Genomic DNA, 7,347 nt, shown 5'->3' with positions numbered 1-7,347 from the left:
AAGGCGGACCAATAGGCAAAGTTCTCGTCCATCGGTGGCTACCGGAATATCATCAACAATGGTAACGGGGTCTTGCTGACAGAATTGTACACCAAGGTGTTTACATAAGCAGGAGAATATTACTGCTTAGATCATATAGATCACAAGAAATGTTAAACCAACCAATGGAAAGGAAAATATGATTATCAGATTAAATAGAGCAATGGAAAGGAAAATGTGTTTAAACACATATTTCAAGGGTATATCCTTCCCAAGGACAAGCAGAGCATGATGTCCATGACAAGATATAATGTAGAAAACCCTTTAGGTAAGGGGAGAGAAACTTCATGACATTACCCATACAGCGGTGTTTGGATAATTGAGCAAGAAACATTTAGCATTGGGCTTTAAATGTTGTTGTTGAAAATCGGAGTACCACAGACATGCTTTGAGATAGCATTGGCATGGTCTTCAAGCAAAGGTCAGACTTAGATATACAAAGGATTCATCAGGAACAACTTATAGAATAAGTCTCACAATTTCCTCATGGAAGAATGGTTATCCTTGCAAAAGAAATTATAATGATAGGTCCTCCGGCCAGGGGTGCTAGGCATGCCATCATATTACCGGGTCATCAAAGGACCAACATCTTAACTCCTGGAAAGTTGTCCCAACCATCATATCTGACCGAGATTCAGATCCGATTGGTGTCATGATACCTCAGACTCAGGATGTCCGAGAAGAAAATGTGCGTCACAAATCAATGAAATGACATTGCAAGATTCTCGGGAAATGAACTACGGGAGCGGGTTCCTGAAACAATAGTTCATCATTAAACCAATAAGGGGGTTGAGGAGGTGGCTGATGGGCTCAGCGACAATTCATCGAGAATTCCAAATGGATGGATTTCCACAATAATGTGAACAAGAAGATGACACTTGTCAATTCAAATGATATAATGGTGTATGCTCAAGGAAGACATACACCATCAATCACTAGTTGAAAGGTGTGCCCGAAATATGACCTTAGGCAGCAAGATCAATGTTAGAGTGATGATTCAATAACCAACAGTCTAAGAACAAACTGTTGATCGTTAACTTCAAAGCAATAGGGTTGCTAGAAGTACAGAACTCAAGCAACATCGTTAGCATATTGGTATCCTGATTAAAAACAACATGGGGACCTAGGAAGAATGGTGATGGTGAGAAGTATCATCATACCGAGAATTTCTAAGAGGTGGAGCAATTCCCCCACAACATTCTCAACATAAAAGATAGTAATACTTCAAGGCAGAACACAACACTAGCTGGAGAGCAAGTTGTATTCATAATGTGGACAAGTTCACGATGAAAGGAAGTCAAGGGTGTTGTCAATGATAATAAAAATCATCAAGGGCAAGGAGGTATTTCTCACCATGAACACAGTTGACATCTTGGAAGAAGTCAAAGTGTTGAAAGTGATCTGACACATTTTCCGGGAGGTTTCAAGAGGATGCAATCAAACAACAACGGCAACAAGCAAGGAAATGACGAAGTGGCAAGTTATAGGATCAATCTATAAGATGCAAGCTCGGAACCAAAGTTGCCTTTCAAGACAAGCAACATGATGTTGAAAGCTCGACATAAGTCGTGCTCACACACTGAAGAATTCGTGCACCAGAGAAGGACGAGGTAGCACAGTCAAGATAGCAAGACCAGGATGCAGCCGATAGTCTAGGAATGACCAGGTTGAGTTCAGAATTTCCTAGTAAAAATACTAGGGGTATTTGATTTGTAGTGCGGAATAATTTCACTAGTCGGTGTCCTCGGTTGACAACAATCCAGAACCCGTAGAGTGATTACGACAAGGAAAGACATTACTTCAACAAAGTTAGTAAGATGTGGTGCAATGGCTAGACATCTTCGAGATACCAGGGGGTAATACTCGAAGGTAGAACATGATAGAAGTATAACCGGGTCATTGACCTATGACCGTAGATACTTTAACCTCGCCAAAAATAGATGAGGCACTGGAGTGAATTCCCATCAGATATATCAGATCAGGACAACATGGTCGGAACCATAACTGTAAGGAATCAATTCAAGAATACCAAAAGAATCATATAGCTGGATAATGATTGTATAAGAAGCTTCTGAGACGGTCTACATCATTTTCATGGGCATGAACACAAAGTTCAAGGTCGACTCCCACTTCTTAAATGCATAACATTTCATTCACCTCTCGCTTTGATAAAGCTGTAGTGTTGGAATTTTATCTGGTAGAACACCGGAAGAGTATGACTCGTGAAAACTCTCGGGTTTGCACAGATTAGGGAAGGCATTGGTCCAATCCATTGGGTATCTTAGGAACATATGCTACAACGTTCAGAAGTAAATAACTCAAGCTCGAAAGCAGAGCGTCGTTGGCCATATCAGAGAATAGAATTTACCAATGGCATTATGTTTCAGGGAAAGAACTTCTCGAGGTTTTTGTATACAAAGGACACTATCGAATTGATAATTCAACAAAGGATCTGACGGTCCACAACGGAGTTGATGTGAGCATCGGCACACAATCAGAAGAAGAAACAATGCAAAGGCATTGAGGTATAGAAACAACTGACTAATTCAAAGCTCAATTGCAAAGGAATTTATGATTTCCAAATCAAGGGATCAAAAGAAAATGTTCTGATCGAAAATGAATAAGTTCAATAGGCTTAGAAGCACGACCAATCAAGGCATTGGTTGGTCAAGAACCAGCTCATATCCAAATGACGCCTGGGTCAGAAGGATGAATTCTAGAATCTGACTGGGGATTGCGAGCATTCGCAACATATTGAATCAACAGACTCAAAATGATAAAGACAAGGGATGCCAATAAGATTACGAGACTTATGGGATTAACCATAATGCAAGCAAGCAAGAATTTCAAGAGCAATAGGTTGCTCAGGATTTTCGGAAGATCGAATGGTATTTCGAAGACAGTTGTGAAATACATGAATCAACTGGGAAAGAATGGATACTCGGTAAGTGCGAGAAATTATCCGTAGGGGTATTCAGGTGGCAAAGAACTGCAGGGCAGTAGGCACAAAATATTCTCAAAACAATAGAGAGAATTTCAGGGGTATCTTGTAATAACTAGATCAACAGGGAATGATTGTATGAATGGCAAGTGTATGCAGTTTTCATAGGGGTTGATCGTGGAAGGAAATCGCAAATGCGATGGCAGAAAGACTCGAGAGAACATCATAGAGTAACTTCGGAATCTTCTAGCGCAGCAGGCGATCATCTGAAATGAGGGGCTCTCCGGGAGAAAGTATTTTCGAGAACCTAAAGTTAGTTTTGTTTTTAGCAAAATCATTTAACCCGAATAGAAGAGAGATCAGAGTCCCAGAGTATAGACGAGGAGTAAAAGATCCTAATACCACCCAATGGCGACGTGGGCCCGTAAGCCACACAGCCAAGTTAGTAAAATAGTTTTCGGCTTCTAGACTCAACTTCGGCCAAGGAGTTGGAAAGGGGATTCCTACAGGCAGTCGGCTCTGATACCAACTTGTGACGCCCCCGATTCAATCATACAATAATCATGCACGCAAACGTGTATGATCATGATTAGGGACTCACGAGAAGATATCACAACACAACTCTAAAAGTAAAATAAGTCATACAAGCATCATATTACAAACCAGGGGCCTCGAGGGCTCGAATACAAGTGCTCGATCATAGACGAGTCAGCATAAGCAACAATATCTGAGTACAGACATAAGTTAAACAAGTTTGCCTTAAGAAGGCTAGCACAAACTGCATACAGATCGAAAGAGGCGCAAGCCTCCTGCCTGGGATCCTCCTAAACTACTCCTGGTCGTCGTCAGCGGCCTGCACGTAGTAGAAGGCACCTCCAGTGTAGTAGGGGTCGTCGTCGATGATGGCGTCTGGCTCCTGGGCTCCAACATCTGGTTGCGACATCCGAGAAGAAGAGGAAAATGGGGGAAAAGAGGGAGCAAAGCAACCGTGAGTACTCATCCAAAGTACTCGCAAGCAAGGATCTACACTACATATGCATGGGTATATGTGTTGGGGGTGTAACTATTTGAGTAAGCTGCCCAGGAGGGGCCGGGTTACGCAAAGAAGACTTACCAGAAGGAAGCCCAAAACCAAGCATGAAGACGGTGGTTCAATAAAGGGCTTAAGCCCACAGGCGACTTAAGGCCCATTGTAGTAAACCGCCATAATGGCATGACTTGTATCATAAGGCAGATTTAACTAGTCACCGAGCCGGACACTGTTTATAAGCCGGTCGGGACTCTATAAGCCAGAGGGCGTCAACCCGTGTATATAAGGGGACGACCTGCTGGCGGTTTAGGGCAAGAAACAACTCATCGAGAGCCGGGCATAGCGTATCTCGCTCCCTGGTTATCGAAACATCAATACCAACCCAACTAGACGTAGGCCTTACCTTCACCGTAAGGGGCCGAAGTAGCATAAAAATCTCTCGCGTCCCTTGTCCCGATCAACCCCTTCAAGCTTCCTAGTTGCGATGGCTCCACAACTAAGTCCTTTCACGAGGACATCTGACGTGACAATTCCACAACAGTTGGCGCCCACCGTGGGGCCAGCGCACGGTGGATTTGAGTTCTTGAAGGGCAACTTCGAAGGGCTCAAGGGATACGCAGTGGGCCGGATGACCAAGAGTCGTCACGGCAAGATCTACATCGACGATGAAGGCTGGGGCCCTGACACCGGCTCAATTGAGTACGGGTACCGGGTCCCCTTCGGAGGGATCCACGTCTTCATCGGCCGGATTGGTGAGCCGGGACCTGAGTTGGACAACTGCACCGACCTCGTCGAGATGGCTCAGCGAGCGAAACCCGCCCGAGCTCAACCCAGCATGAAGCGTGTCTTTGTGGGCTGCATCCACGGAGAAGAGCTTTCTGAAGGACCTGAAGATGGTGGTGAGATGGCCGTCCTCTCTGACGGTGATTCGTCCGCCGGTTCAACAGATTCATTGTATCAAGTACAAGATGGCGTGCTCGGGGGTTGTTCCAATGGCTTCAGTATTCCGGACCCCTGTGAGTTGCCGAATTGGGCAGGAGTTTTCATGGCTGGGACTCAACCCGGCCAAAACTCTACAGCCGCTGCTGCAATTACGTCCAAGATAGGAGCGGCTGAGGCAGGAGGCCCTGTGCGCCCGCCGGCTCAAGTGCTGATAAATCTCATGGATAAGCTTACAACCCTGTTAACTGCCATGGTTATCCCCGCAAATAAAGATGAGCATGACGCAGAGGTGGCACGGGTGCGTGAGGAAATAGCTCGGGCCAAGGAGACCTTAGCAGCTGAGGATACCAGATTAGCCACGGAATGGGCGGCTCTCGATGCCCGGGCACAACGGTTGCAGTCAGAAGCTTACCAGCTCATGATGAGCTTAAACGTGTCCAATGAGGTAATGAGGAGGAGACACCAGAAGACCCAATCCCGTTTACCTCCGAATTACGACCCTCGGGTTCTGTTTGCTACACCCAGAGCCGGCCCAAGTAACCCGCCAGATGCAAATCAGTTTATGACAGCCGGAACAGGGGGACCGGCTCAGCCTCGGGAGATGGTACCTCCTCATGGAAACATGGCGCCGCCATGTTATGTGCCGATACCACCGGGTCACTTTTCCAACCCCATGGAGAACTTAATCGCAGCATCAGCGCATCTGGCGGCTCTCCCAATGGACGGTGATGATCCAACAACGGTGGAGACCCGGAGAATCAGGGAACTTGTCCAGACGGCCCTGGATCAGCAAGAGACCTATTTTTATAGCCGGGATAGGATTCATTCAACTCCTCCGCCTTGGTTAGCACCGCCTCGTCAGAACCGGAGCCCGAGTTACAGTAGGCACATGGAATCTGAAGCTTTGTCAAGCAACGCCCAACGCCGTAACCAACACGGTGGCTATAACCCATTGCAAGACCGAGTACGTCAGGAGAACGAGCAGGTGGCTCAGCTGGCGGCTCAACAGGCGGCTTATCAGGATATTCCAAAGTATCCAACGACTTCTGTTGAGATGGGAGTAGCCACTAGAACCGGTGGTGTTCCTTGTTTGGTACCGGCTTTGCGCAACGTGTGCCTGCCCAAGGACTTCAAGGGACCTCGAAAGGTGCCAAATTACACGGCCGACTTACAGCCTGGAGCATGGATCGAGAGTTATGAGATGGCCATGGAACTGTTGGAGGTCAGTGACGCGGCAATGGCTAAGTATTTTACCATGATGTTAGATGGAATGGCCCGGTCTTGGTTAAAAGGTTTACCACCCAATTCCATTGGTTCGTGGGAAGAGTTAAAAGCCCGTTTCATCCAGAACTTCAAGGACACATGTAAGCAATCTATGTTGATCGTGGACTTGACGAATTGTAAGCAGGGGGAGGGTGAATCCACCACCCATTGGTTCCGCTGGGTCAAGGAGATAATTCATTCATCTGATAAGATGGATGCCAGCTCCGCAGTCCTTATGTTGGAGAAGAATTGCAGCTTTGAGCCGCTGAGGCAGAAACTGGGGCGCCTTAAACGTGACTGCAAGGATATGGGTACGCTAATGGCGGCTTTAGTCAAATATGCCGATTCTGATAGTACCAAGGATCCCGCGTCCGACGATGAGAAGACAGGGAAGGGAAAAAGGAACGGCAATGGAAAGGGCCAACAGCACAACCCGGTGAATCAAAGTGGCAATAAGCGTAAGGCGGACGGCAACCCGGAGTTTGTAGCCAACGCTAATACACAAGGTAACAATCAGAGACGTAAGGGTAAGCCGTCTCGATCCGGCGGGTCAGGCCCATCTCTTGAGCAGCTACTCAATGAGCCCTGCCCGAGACATGGCACCCGGGAGCGCCCCGCCACACACCTGTGGAAAGATTGCGCGATCATGAAGGCATTTAAAAATTCCAATACCTTTGATGGCAGTCATGGATCTGGCGGCGGTTCTGGGGCTGGCGGCTTTCATGGCCCGGGCGGCGGTTCAAACTCCAGTTTTCAGGGACATCCGGGGGGAAATAATCAGCAGCAGTCTGGTCAGGGAGGCCAACAACAGCAGCAGTCGGGTTATCAAAGCCATCCGAAACAGTTGAGTGGTGGGCAGTACCATGTGTTTACCACTAGCTTATGCAAACGTGACCAGAAGGTTCATAAGAGGGTCGTAAATTGTATTGAGCCGGCAATTCCTCGTTATTTGAGATGGTCAGAGCAAGCAATTATATGGAGCAGAGATGATCACCCTCCACGAGTCGATAATCCAGGTCAGTTAGCCTTGGTGGTAGCACCCCAGGTTGGTGGATATAAGTTCACTAAGGTACTCATGGACGGAGGTAGCAGCATCAATATCCTCTACTACGAGACTTTTCAGCGCATGGGG

Source organism: Triticum dicoccoides, chromosome 3B, assembly GCF_002162155.2.
Source record: "Triticum dicoccoides isolate Atlit2015 ecotype Zavitan chromosome 3B, WEW_v2.0, whole genome shotgun sequence".
NCBI lineage: Eukaryota > Viridiplantae > Streptophyta > Magnoliopsida > Poales > Poaceae > Triticum > Triticum dicoccoides.
The sequence above is the reverse complement of the archived record's forward strand: the minus strand, read 5'-3'. Positions refer to the sequence as shown.